This window comes from Octopus sinensis, linkage group LG3 (assembly GCF_006345805.1).
Source record: "Octopus sinensis linkage group LG3, ASM634580v1, whole genome shotgun sequence".
NCBI classification, from domain to species: Eukaryota; Metazoa; Mollusca; class Cephalopoda; order Octopoda; family Octopodidae; genus Octopus; species Octopus sinensis.
In genome coordinates, this window is record NC_042999.1 from 28,022,854 (window position 1) to 28,035,353 (window position 12,500).

The 12,500-nt window shown below is 41.9% G+C and overlaps 1 long non-coding RNA gene across 1 annotated transcript in view; it reads right to left on the reverse strand.

The window, feature by feature from the left end:
- The window catches only part of LOC118762722, a 19,788-nt gene that overhangs the window by 4,344 nt on the left and 2,944 nt on the right, over positions 1–12,500 (reverse strand). Inside the window, exon 2 of the long non-coding RNA XR_004998473.1 lies at positions 4,979–4,981. This is a non-coding gene — a long non-coding RNA (uncharacterized LOC118762722). The remainder of the gene's footprint in view (positions 1–4,978; positions 4,982–12,500) is intronic.

Consider the following 12,500-nt stretch of genomic DNA (forward strand, 5'->3'; position numbering starts at 1 on the left):
TAAAGTATTTGAGCAGAATCAATCTATGACCGGGCATAACTTTTAACTTTCTAAAAACTATATTAATATTTATATATTTTTATATCATATATATGCATATTAAATTATGTTCACTTATAAAGTGCAATAACTTGGTGTTTTGAATAAAATACAGAAATTCATCTAATGCATATGGGATGGATATGAAATGAAAGATATTTAAAACTCTATAAATTGTTAAGCATTACGATATTAGATATCGAAAGCTAATTACCTTTGGAGTTTAGAAAGTGCATTATGGTTGTGTGTGTGTGTGTGCGCGTGTGCATGTATATTTGTATGTGTGTATGTATCAGGTAGATGTTTAATGAAAAGAATGCGAACTACTTTTCAATATACAAGGAACTTGAAATCAGTTTTGTGGTGGTGAATAACAATTCACGAGATTTATAGAAATCATTTCAGTTACTGTCTTGCTTTATTTGTATGATATTGGAACTTCGAATAAACGAAAGATGTGCTTTGAGAGCAATCTGAACGGGCCTCTGCGTTTATGTTGTGCGTTACAATGAAATTACGTGGGAAAGAATCACGGTGGATTAAATATGCGAAAAACCGTTTTAAAATATCTAGAAAATGTGGTAAAAAGCTTGCTTCCCAACCACATAATTCCGGGTTCACTTCCAGTGCGTGGTACCTTGGACAAGTGCCTTTTACTATAGCCTCGTGCAGACCAAAACATTGCGAGTAGATTTGGTACACGGAAACTGAAGGAAGACCGTCGTTTATATTTATGTAGCTATATCAAATCTCTGAGGGGGATGTAAGCAGTAGCAATACGGAATCGCATCATATAATTGCTGACTAAGTGTGGCGTCCTACGCGGGACAGTGCTACTGGAGTTTATAGCCCAGGAAGACATCTCTTTTAGCTGGCTATCGACACGCATTCCGTGTCCGATTAGTATTTTCAACGGAAGGTCATCGCTCCGTTCCCTAGCCTTACGTGATACACATAGACTCGAGTTTCTGGGTAGTTACCCGTCCTCAGCGTGTGTTAATCACCAGCTAGTGATGAAATCTCATCCCACTCGCAAAATACTATATGCTATTTCCAGCGACGAACCGTTGCTGCTCTCGATAAAGGAGGAATAAACTATATTAAATCTCTGAGCGAGATGTAAACAGTAGCAATACGGAATCGTAAGGTACAATTGCCAACCAAGTGTGGCGTCCTACACGGGACAGTGCTACTGGCGTTTATAGGCCCAGGAAGACATCTCTTCCAGCTGACTAACGACACATTCTGTGTCTGATTAGTATTTGCGAGGGGAGGTCATCACTCACATCCCTAGCCTGGACGGGTAACCATTCAGAAACTCGAGTCCGTGTGTATCACGTAAAGCTAGGGAGTGATGACCTCCCCTCGCAAATATTAATCGGACACAGAATGTGTGTCGTTAAGCAGCTGGAAGAGATGTCTTTCTGGGGCTATAAACACCAGTTTCACTGTTGCGTATAGGATGCCACACTTGGTTGGTAATTATATGTTACAATACATATATACTCTTTTACTCTTTTATTTGTTTCAGTCAGTTGACTGTGGCCATGCTGGAGCACCGCATTTAGTCGAGGAAATCGACTTATTCTTTGTAAGCCTAGTACTGTTCTATCGGTCTCTTTTGCCGAACCGCTAAGTTACGGGTACGTAAACACACCAGCAAGCGATGTTGGGGGACAAACACAAACACATAAACACACACACACATATATGTATATATATATATATATATATACGACGGGCTTCATTCAGTTTCCGTCTACCAAGGCTATAGTAGAAGACACTTGCCCAAGGTGCCACGCAGTGGGAATGAACCTGGAACCATGTGGTTGGTAAGCAAGCTACTTACGACACAGCCACACTCCAGTGCTGTAGTTAACGCACACGAGTGAAAACATAACAAGGTCCTTTATTGTCCGAAAAATACCGACAGAGAATTCTTCAGACTAACGTCACTTTCGGTAATTTCCGTTGCTCGCTCGGTGTTCAGTTTTTTTTCCGGACCTGTTTGAAAAATAGGTTCGCAGAAAGTCGAACACCGAGAGGACTTAATTGATGAGGCAATGGAAAATGCCGAAACTGACGTCAGTCTGAAATATCTTCGGTCAGCATGTTCGTGCATATGTTTTCATTCATGTACCTTAACTACAGCATTAGAGCATTTTAGCTGTTATTTCTAGCAATGTAGGTGTTTTTTAACACTAGTCACATTGTGAGAAATATATATATATATATATATTATATATATATATATATATATATATATATATTATATATATATATATATATATATTTATATATTAATATATATATAATATATTATATATTATATATATATATATATATATATATATATATCTCTATATATAAACGGCAGTTTGTCTGTGCGTGCTTCTGTGTGTCTGTTTTCTCGTACCCTCACCCTGACCACGGCTTTCAACCGATTCTGATGAAACTTGACACACACATAGCCCAATGTCATAATTCAAAACTAACGAAGCGAAAATTTTGAAAAGTTCCCCCAGTTCTGAAAAAAATTGATAAATTCGACATGGGGTCGAGAATCATAAACATGAACCACAGACTGTCTAGGGGACGCAACTCGAGAATCTAAGCTTTTTTTATGCAACGCATAACTATGGTAGTTTTCACAACTTGCAATCGATTTTCACACAAAACTCATGGTGAAGCTTAATGTTACCCTAAGAAACTCAATTCTGACGTTAGTTTTCCATGCAATACCTTACCATCAGAAACAATCGATAAAATCATGCCATTTTGGGAAATCGCGTTCAAATTCAAGATGACATATTTTCGACAATATCTTTCACAAATTGGCAGGAATCTTTTTTTTTTCACAACGAGCATCATGTCTGCTCCAAGGAGCTATATAGCCCTTTTTATTCCAATAGGATACATTATTGGAAAAAATCGGTTAATTTAATCATATGTGGCACACATAGCAAACAAATTGTGTATTAAACACAAACCAGACTGTCTAGGGGACGCAACTTGACCTTTTTAGCTATCGATAATTCGATCCAACCAATTCCTACCAGGAAGAAATTACATTCGAGACTTTACCCCCCAACACCGCCACTTCTGCTAATAGCTGCTGCAGCGCCGCAAGTTATTCGAATACTTTTTTGGTTTAAACTTTCTTTATAACTACCACCCCAAACGTTTTACCTTCAATTTTTGACGTACCCTAACGGTCCTCGGACGCTACTTGCAAACTCTTGGTTTATTATAAACCACTTTTGTCGTGTGCATCAAAAAACTTTTCCTTTCGTTTGTTCAGTTTGATCACTTTTGACTTTTTCGTTGTTGTCACTCACATTGCTGCCAGCTTTTTGGCCGTTTTTGTACTTTTTATACATTTTCGGATACTTACCCCACGAGCTCCTTTTTATTACACCTTTACCAAACACATTGCTATCCACCAAAATACTTACCCCACGTGTTCCTTTTTATTACACCTTTGCCAAACACATTGCTATCCACCAAATGCCACCCAAGAAGAGAAGGACCATCCTCAGCCCTCGGACGGCCAAGGCATCGGCTGCTAGGGCTAGAAGGGCACGCGAGACCCACGAGGAAACCGCCTTGCGCCTCTCGCAACCAGCTTCCCGTTATGCCGCTGCTCAGGCATCTGAAACTACTAGCGACCGTTCTACCCGACTTGCAAGGGTCGCAGCGTACAGATCTTCCCTCCGCTTGAGGTTGACGAAAGAGCAACAGTCCAGCCAAAACATGCGGGCTTCTTACTGTGCTTCCATCCGCAGAGCTCGCGAGAACCCCGAACAAAGGGCCATTCGGAATGCGGCTAACGCCACTAGCACTGCCAGGACACGATCTGTCGAAACCTCACAGCAGAGGAGAACTCGCCAAGATGCTGACGCCGCAAACAAAGCCATGGCCAAAGCTGCCGAAACACCTCAACAGAGGAGAGCTCGCCAAGCTGCTAACGCCGCAAACACAGCCAGGGCTCGATCTGCCGAAACTCCACACCAACGGACTATTCGGACATCCAGACATGCCATTAACACTGCTTCTGCTAGGGCTTCAGAGGGTGCTGAGGCGAGAGCTGAATGCTTTCAAGGGATGCCACTGCTACCGCTGTCGCACGTGCATCTGAATCTGCTGAGGCACGGTGCACTCGACTTGAGAGTATCAACAAACGTCGGGATATCATTCGTGGTGTACGTACCCCTGCCCCCGCTTTCTGGTTGTCACTAGCATTCAACTACGACGCCACAATTAACTTTTCCTTGCGTGACGACATCAAGATAGGGTCAATGACAATTGTATGCCAGTTTTGCAAAGCCAAGAAATGGCCCGGAGAGCCACCTGGTTTGTGCTGCTCTGGTGGCAAAGTGGACCTGCCACCCCTACGGGAACCACCTCAACCACTGAAGGATCTCGCGGCGGGTTTAACCCCCGATTCGTCACAATTCCTTGAAATAATTCGAAAGTACAACTGCTCATTCCAAATGACCTCTTTCGGGGCCAAAATTCCTCCCAGAGAAGGCTGGATGCCTACTTTCAAAGTGCAGGGACAGGTCTACCATCTTATTGGGTCACTTCTGCCAGACGAGATTCAGCAGTCTTCTTTCCTCCAAATATACTTCATTGCCGACTACAACCACCAGGTTGATGCACGCCTTGGAATAATACCGGGTACAAGCTATGTCCCCGCAAAGACATTCTTCTCCGTCTCCAAACCATGCTTCATGATATCAACAGCTACGTCTGCAGCTTCAGATATGCCTTGGACAGTGCTCCTTCTCCAAACTTCACCGTTGTCATTGATGCTGATAAACGACCCCACGGGGAGCACGAACGCCGTTTCAACGCACCTGCGTGCAACGAAATTGCCGCAGTTATACACGGAGAGCAACACAACAGCCGTGACATAATCATCTCCTCCCGTGGTAACAACCTACACAGGATCAGCGAGACTCACAGATCTTATGACGCGCTTCAGTATCCATTGCTTTTCCCTTATGGGGAAGACGGCTACCACTTCGGAATTCCTTTACGGCAGCCCTCCAATCAAACTACTCTGCGGCATCAAAGACGGTTTCCTGCAGGGCGTTCTACTCATACCGGTTCATGGTCAGGGAGGGTGAGTTCAACTTATTGCCCCGTTGTCGTCAGCTATTCAACCAGTTCGCCGTCGACATGGCCGCAAAAATGGAATCGGAAAGGCTGCTATACATTAAACTTAATCAGACCAAACTTCGCTCCGACTCCTACATTCATCTCCGTGACGGTTTGCAACAAGAAAATGACCCTCGCAACATCGGCAAGCCATGCATTCTACCCTCCACCTTCACGGGAGGACCGCGATATATGCGTGAAAGGACCCAGACGCCTTGACCTACGTGCGCATTTACGGCCGGCCGGACCTCTTTATCACCTACACGTGCAATCCCAGCTGCGACGAAATCACTCGCGAAATCCTCCCGGGTCAATCTCACACCCATCGACACGACATCGTTGCTAGGGTTTTCCGTCTGAATTTGGGCAAAATGAAGGATTTGATAGTTAAGGGTCAGATTTTCGGGCATGTCAGGTGCCACATGTTTTCGGTCGAGTGGCAAAAGAGGGGCTTGCCACATGCTCACATCTTAATTTTGGCTCACTCATAAAATTGAGACTAATGACATTGACAAATTCATTTCCGCCGAGATTCCTGACCCCGATGAGGACCCCGGACTCTACGAAATTGTCCGCACTACCATGGTACACGGGCCCTGTGGACCAAATTACGCCAACACACCATGCTACAAAACCGGATTAGCCTGCTCAAAGGGATTCCCTAAACGGTTCACTTTGGAGACTCAAACAGGCGGCGATGGGTATCCGCTGTACAAACGAAGGAGTCCAGCCAATGGAGGCCGCACGATTACGGTTGGGCGACATCAAGTGGACAACAGCTACATTGTCCCCTACTGTCCTCTCCTGTCGAAGATATTCAAAGCCCACGTCAACGTTGAGTTCTGCAGCTCCATCAGGTCAATACAATATGTCTGCAAATATATCAACAAAGGCAGCGATGCTGCCATGTTCAGCATCCAGAGGACCACCAGTCGCGACGAAGTGTCCAACTACTTGGCTGGCCGGTACCTCAGCAGCAACGAAGCGTTTTGGCGCATTTACGGCTTCCTGCTCCATCAGAGACACCCGGCTGTGGTGCAGCTTGCTGTACACTTGGAAAATGGACAGCGGATTTACTTCACAGAGCAAAGTGCTGTGCAGATAGCCACCAGCCCTAAAGACACAACGTTGACTGGTTTCTTCAAATTATGCCAACGATGATGACTTCGCTCGAACGCTTTTGTACCCACAGGTCCCATCGTACTTCGTGTGGTCTAAAAACACCTGGGTTCGACGGAAATCCGGCAAAAACGTCGAAAGCTTCCCAGGCGTCAAGTTTGACTCCTGCCTGGGTCGAGTTTACAACATCCCGCCAAACCAGCAAGAATGCTTCTACCTCCGTCTCCTTCTACATGAGGTCACTGGTCCAACAGGTTTCGTCAATATAAGTACCGTCAATGGGGTTCTGTGCGACACCTTCAGGGAAGCATGTATGAGACTTGGCCTTCTAGAGGATGACTCCCAGTGGGACGCCACGATGGCAGAGGGTGCTTTACTGCAAACGCATTCGGCCCTGCGACATCTTTTCGCAATCCTTCTTCAAAAATGTCAGCTTAGTCATCCACTAAGTCTCTGGATGAAATACAGGGATGACATGTCGCACGACTTCTTACGTACGGCTCAGCAACACTGCCCTTCCGCCGAGATCACGTTCACCAACTTCATTTACAATTTTGCGCTCATTCAACTCGAAGACGCTGTCATCGATATGGGTGGGTCTGCTTTAACAGAGTACGGCCTTCCACCACCCACACGTGAACACGCCAATGTTATGTCTGCTGAATTGTTACGCGAAACTTCCTACTGCATTGAGGAACTGCACCAGTACGTCCAAGATAATGAACCACGGCTGCTTCCAGACCAGCGCATAGCCTACAACACCATCGTAGACTCTGTCAGACAGCAACGTGGGGGGATTTTCTTCCTTGATGCACCCGGCGGCAAGGCAAAACCTTCGTCACTAAACTAATTCTGGCAGAGGTCAGACGCAACACGGACATTGCCCTGGCTGTAGTTTCCTCTGGTATCGCGGCCACGTTGCTTCCGGGTGGCAGAACCGCCCACTCTGCCTTCAGACTCCCGCTCGATCTGGCAAAGTCCGAGTCACCTATCTGCAACATCGCCAAGAACTCAGAACAGGCCGACATTCTTCGCAGATGCAAACTCATCGTATGGGACGAGTGCACTATGGCACACAAAGGCGCCCTTGAGGCACTGGACAGGTCCCTGCAACATCAGAGACTCTACGGCCCCCATGGGAGGATTAACTTTACTTCTTTCAGGAGACTTCAGGCAGACTCTACCTGTTATTCCAAAAGGAACCCGTGCCGATGCCGTGCGCGCGTGCCTTAAGTCGTCAGCTCTTTGGGCACATGTGCGGCCCTTGCACCTCCAAACTAACATGCGCGCGCAGTTAATTGGTGACAGCGGATCCGCTGCATTCTCCAGGGACCTCTTATCGCTCGGTGAAAATAGGATGCTGTCTGATGCGGATGGCTACGTTCAATTGGACTCACTTTGCACCATTGTCGACACCCCTGCTAGCCTCCGGGACGCTGTCTTCCACGACCTACAAAACAATTTACGCGACCTAAAATGGCTGGCAGGCAGAGCTATTCTCGCACCCAAAAATACAACCGTCAACTCCATCAATATCCAGCTACTTGAAGCTATTCCTGGTGATGTCCACGTCTACAAATCTATAGATAGGACAGCAGACCCCGCCCAGCTTGCCGATTATCCTGTTGAATTCCTGAATTCACTTGAACCGCCAGGCCTGCCACCACACATCCTGAAGTTAAAAGTCGGTGCGCCCATTATGCGCATCAGGAATTTGGTTCCACCTAAACAGTGCAACGGCACACGTTTGGTTGTGAAACATTTGGCACCACATTTAATAACGGCCACAATACTTACCGGTTGTGGGAAGGGAGAGGACGTCTTCATTCCACGGATGCACCTTCACCGTCGGGCGCTGACCTACCAATCCACTTCAGGCGTTCTCAGTTTCCTGTTAAACTCTGCTTCGCAATGTCCATCAATAAATCCCAAGGCCAAACGCTACAAGTCGCTGGGTTACATTTGGGCGAACAGTGCTTCGCCCACGGTCAACTCTACGTGGGCTGTTCACGCGTTGGGAGGCGCAATGATGTTTTCATGTTTTCGCCCAAACGGACAGCTAGGAACATCGTATATACAGAAGTATTCCAGTGAAGACAAGACATTGCAACGTCCACATGCACCTTCGTTCCCTGGAGGGAAAGGACTACATTGGGATTAGTCGTTGCCTACTAGGGGCTCTTACATACCCGGGCAACGCCGGGCTATGCTGCTAGTATATATATATATATATATATATATATATATAGATCAATAAATGGTGGGGTTGTGTTGACCGCACGTGGAGAAATGATAAGCAAGGAAAAATTGTAAAAATGCAGAATGCTCGATTGAAAGAAAATTCTAATAAATGAGAAAATGAAAAAATATATAAATATATATTTATTCAAACCGGTTTTCGTCATAGTTTGACTTATCAAGAATAGTTAGGTGAAAAGGTTTTTTAAAATTGAGAAAGGGGAAAAAAAGTTGCTTGTTTTTTGCAAAAGAATAATAATAAATTGTATAAAAATTAAAAATTATAACTACTCCGATACATTGTGAGTTCGTTGTGTATCTTGAGTTTAATGATTGTTCACGAAAAAATTACCTTGAGGTATTAGGATCCAATGGGATTAAGGCCATGTGTTGTTTGGTTTAATTTAGGATGTTGGCAAAACAGGAAGTAGTAGTAATTGTGGTTCTTCAGGGAGACAACTCTTTTGAGTTCTTCAATAAAGGCTGCTGATAAATCCCAAATTATAAAATTGTCATTTTAGCTTCATTTGCATTATCTTTTTTATATAATGGCATAGACAATTGCATTTCAGATTGTTATATCATAAATAATAAAGATGATGGTAATAACAAAGATGATTAAGGATACCATAGATTCATCACTTCAAGCAAAAACTTATATGCTTTAAATATCATTTTTACTATTGTTGTTATTACCATCATCTTTATTATTTATGATATAACAATCTGAAATGCAATTGTCTATGCCAATTTATATAATTAGAAAATAATATAAATAAAGTGTTAAAATCTGAAAGTTAAATTAACAAACAATTATATAAAAAAGATAATGCAAATGAAGCTAAAATGACAATTTTATAATTTGGGATTTATCAGCAGCCTTTATTGAAGAACTCAAAAGAGTTGTTTCCCCTTATTTACAACGCAGGAACTGAAGAACCACAATTACTACTACTTCCTGTTTTGCCAACATCCTAAATTAAACCAAACAACACATGGCCTTAATCCCATTGGATCCTAATACCTCAAGGTATTTTTTTCGTGAACAATCATTAAACTCAAGATACACAACGAACTCACAATGTATCGGAGTACTTCTTTTTTAATTTTTATACATATTATTATTATTCTTTTGCAAAAAACAATGCAACTTTTTTTCCCCTTTCTCATTTTTAAAAAACCTTTTCACCTAACTATTCTTGATAAGTCAAACTATGACGAAAACCGGTTTGAATAAATATATATTTATATATTTTTTCATTTTCTCATTTCATTAAAATTTTCTTTCAATCGAGCATTCTGCATTTTTACAATTTTTCCTTGCTATATATATATGTATATATATATATATATATATATATATATATATATATTAACAATTAAGGAACGGCCATAATAGGCCATTCACCCACTAGAAATAACAGCCAAAGCTTCTACCGCAAATAAAGATCAATTCCGTAAACAGGAGAAAATTAAAAAAACATTTACCCTGTAATTTCTTGTACGGTATACCGTTTCATCCGTTGTTTAATGGTAAACCAACCTAATTAAATTAAATCAAGCCAATCTTCCATAAGCCCTCGGATTCATCAGCAAGAAATAGCTCTCGGGACAGATAATTACACGAGGCATATCCAATCTTGCCAAGTCAATATCTGACCTAAAATTTTCAAATCGTCGCACTCGCGCCAAATTTATCGGCAGCAAATAAATATCAGCCGTCGATTCCATTACGGAATTAACCAAAAAATTCATATTAATCAATATAGGGTGGCAAGGAAAATTTTGTAGAATTTTATTGCCACCAGCGGCCCAGCGGGAAAAAAATTAAATAGTCATAGACCATTTTTAAGTTCAACATTAACAATTAAGGAACGGCCATAATAGGCCATTCACCCACTAGAAATAACAGCCAAAGCTTCTACCGCAAATAAAGATCAATTCCGTAAACAGGAGAAAATTAAAAAAACATTTACCCTGTAATTTCTTGTACGGTATACCGTTTCATCCGTTGTTTAATGGTAAACCAACCTAATTAAATTAAATCAAGCCAATCTTCCATAAGCCCTCGGATTCATCAGCAAGAAATAGCTCTCGGGACAGATAATTACACGAGGCATATCCAATCTTGCCAAGTCAATATCTGACCTAAAATTTTCAAATCGTCGCACTCGCGCCAAATTTATCGGCAGCAAATAAATATCAGCCGTCGATTCCATTACGGAATTAACCAAAAAATTCATAATTAATCAATATAGGGTGGCAAGGAAAATTTTGTAGAATTTTATTGCCACCAGCGGCCCAGCGGGAAAAAAATTAAATAGTCATAGACCATTTTTAAGTTCAACATTAACAATTAAGGAACGGCCATAATAGGCCATTCACCCACTAGAAATAACAGCCAAAGCTTCTACCGCAAATAAAGATCAATTCCGTAAACAGGAGAATTGTTAATGTTGAACTTAAAAATGGTCTATGACTATTTAATTTTTTTCCCGCTGGGCCGCTGGTGGCAATAAAATTCTACAAAATTTTCCTTGCACCCTATATTGATTAATTATGAATTTTTTGGTTAATTCCGTAATGGAATCGACGGCTGATATTTATTTGCTGCCGATAAATTGGCGCGAGTGCGACGATTTGAAAATTTTAGGTCAGATATTGACTTGGCAAGATTGGATATGCCTCGTGTAATTATCTGTCCCGAGAGCTATTTCTTGCTGATGAATCCGAGGGCTTATGGAAGATTGGCTTGATTTAATTTAATTAGGTTGGTTTACCATTAAACAACGGATGAAACGGTATACCGTACAAGAATTACAGGGTAAATGTTTTTTAATTTTCTCCTGTTTACGGAATTGATCTTTATTTGCGGTAGAAGCTTGGCTGTTATTTCTAGTGGGTGAATGGCCTATTATGGCCGTTCCTTAATTGTTAATGTTGAACTTAAAAATGGTCTATGACTATTTAATTTTTCCCGCTGGGCCGCTGGTGGCAATAAAATTCTACAAAATTTTCCTTGCCACCCTATATTGATTAATTATGAATTTTTTGGTTAATTCCGTAATGGAATCGACGGCTGATATTTATTTGCTGCCGATAAATTTGGCGCGAGTGCGACGATTTGAAAATTTTAGGTCAGATATTGACTTGGCAAGATTGGATATGCCTCGTGTAATTATCTGTCCCGAGAGCTATTTCTTGCTGATGAATCCGAGGGCTTATGGAAGATTGGCTTGATTTAATTTAATTAGGTTGGTTTACCATTAAACAACGGATGAAACGGTATACCGTACAAGAAATTACAGGGTAAATGTTTTTTTTAATTTTCTCCTGTTTACGGAATTGATCTTTATTTGCGGTAGAAGCTTTGGCTGTTATTTCTAGTGGGTGAATGGCCTATTATGGCCGTTCCTTAATTGTTAATGTTGAACTTAAAAATGGTCTATGACTATTTAATTTTTTTCCCGCTGGGCCGCTGGTGGCAATAAAATTCTACAAAATTTTCCTTGCCACCCTATATTGATTATATATATATATATATATATATATATATATAGTTAATCCAAACAAGAAAGCACAAAAAAACACAACAACGCGAGGACGTGGAACAAATATAGTATTATTGGACGCTCAGGAAAGAAGGAAAGAAGGAGGGCTTAACGTTTCGAGCGGAGCTCTTCGTCGGAAACATAGGAGAAGGAAAGATCCAGAGAAGGGAAGACAGAGGAAAAAAATCGGCGACGGTACACACGCGGTCACATTTTGAATATTATATATATATATATATATATATCATGAATTTGTGATTAGTGCTAGTATTTGTCCCCCACTACCGCTTGACAACCGGTGTTGGTTTGTTTACGTTCCCGTAGCATAGCGATTCGGTGAAAACAGACCGATAGAATAAATACCAGGCTTAAAAAAAAACTCATACAAGT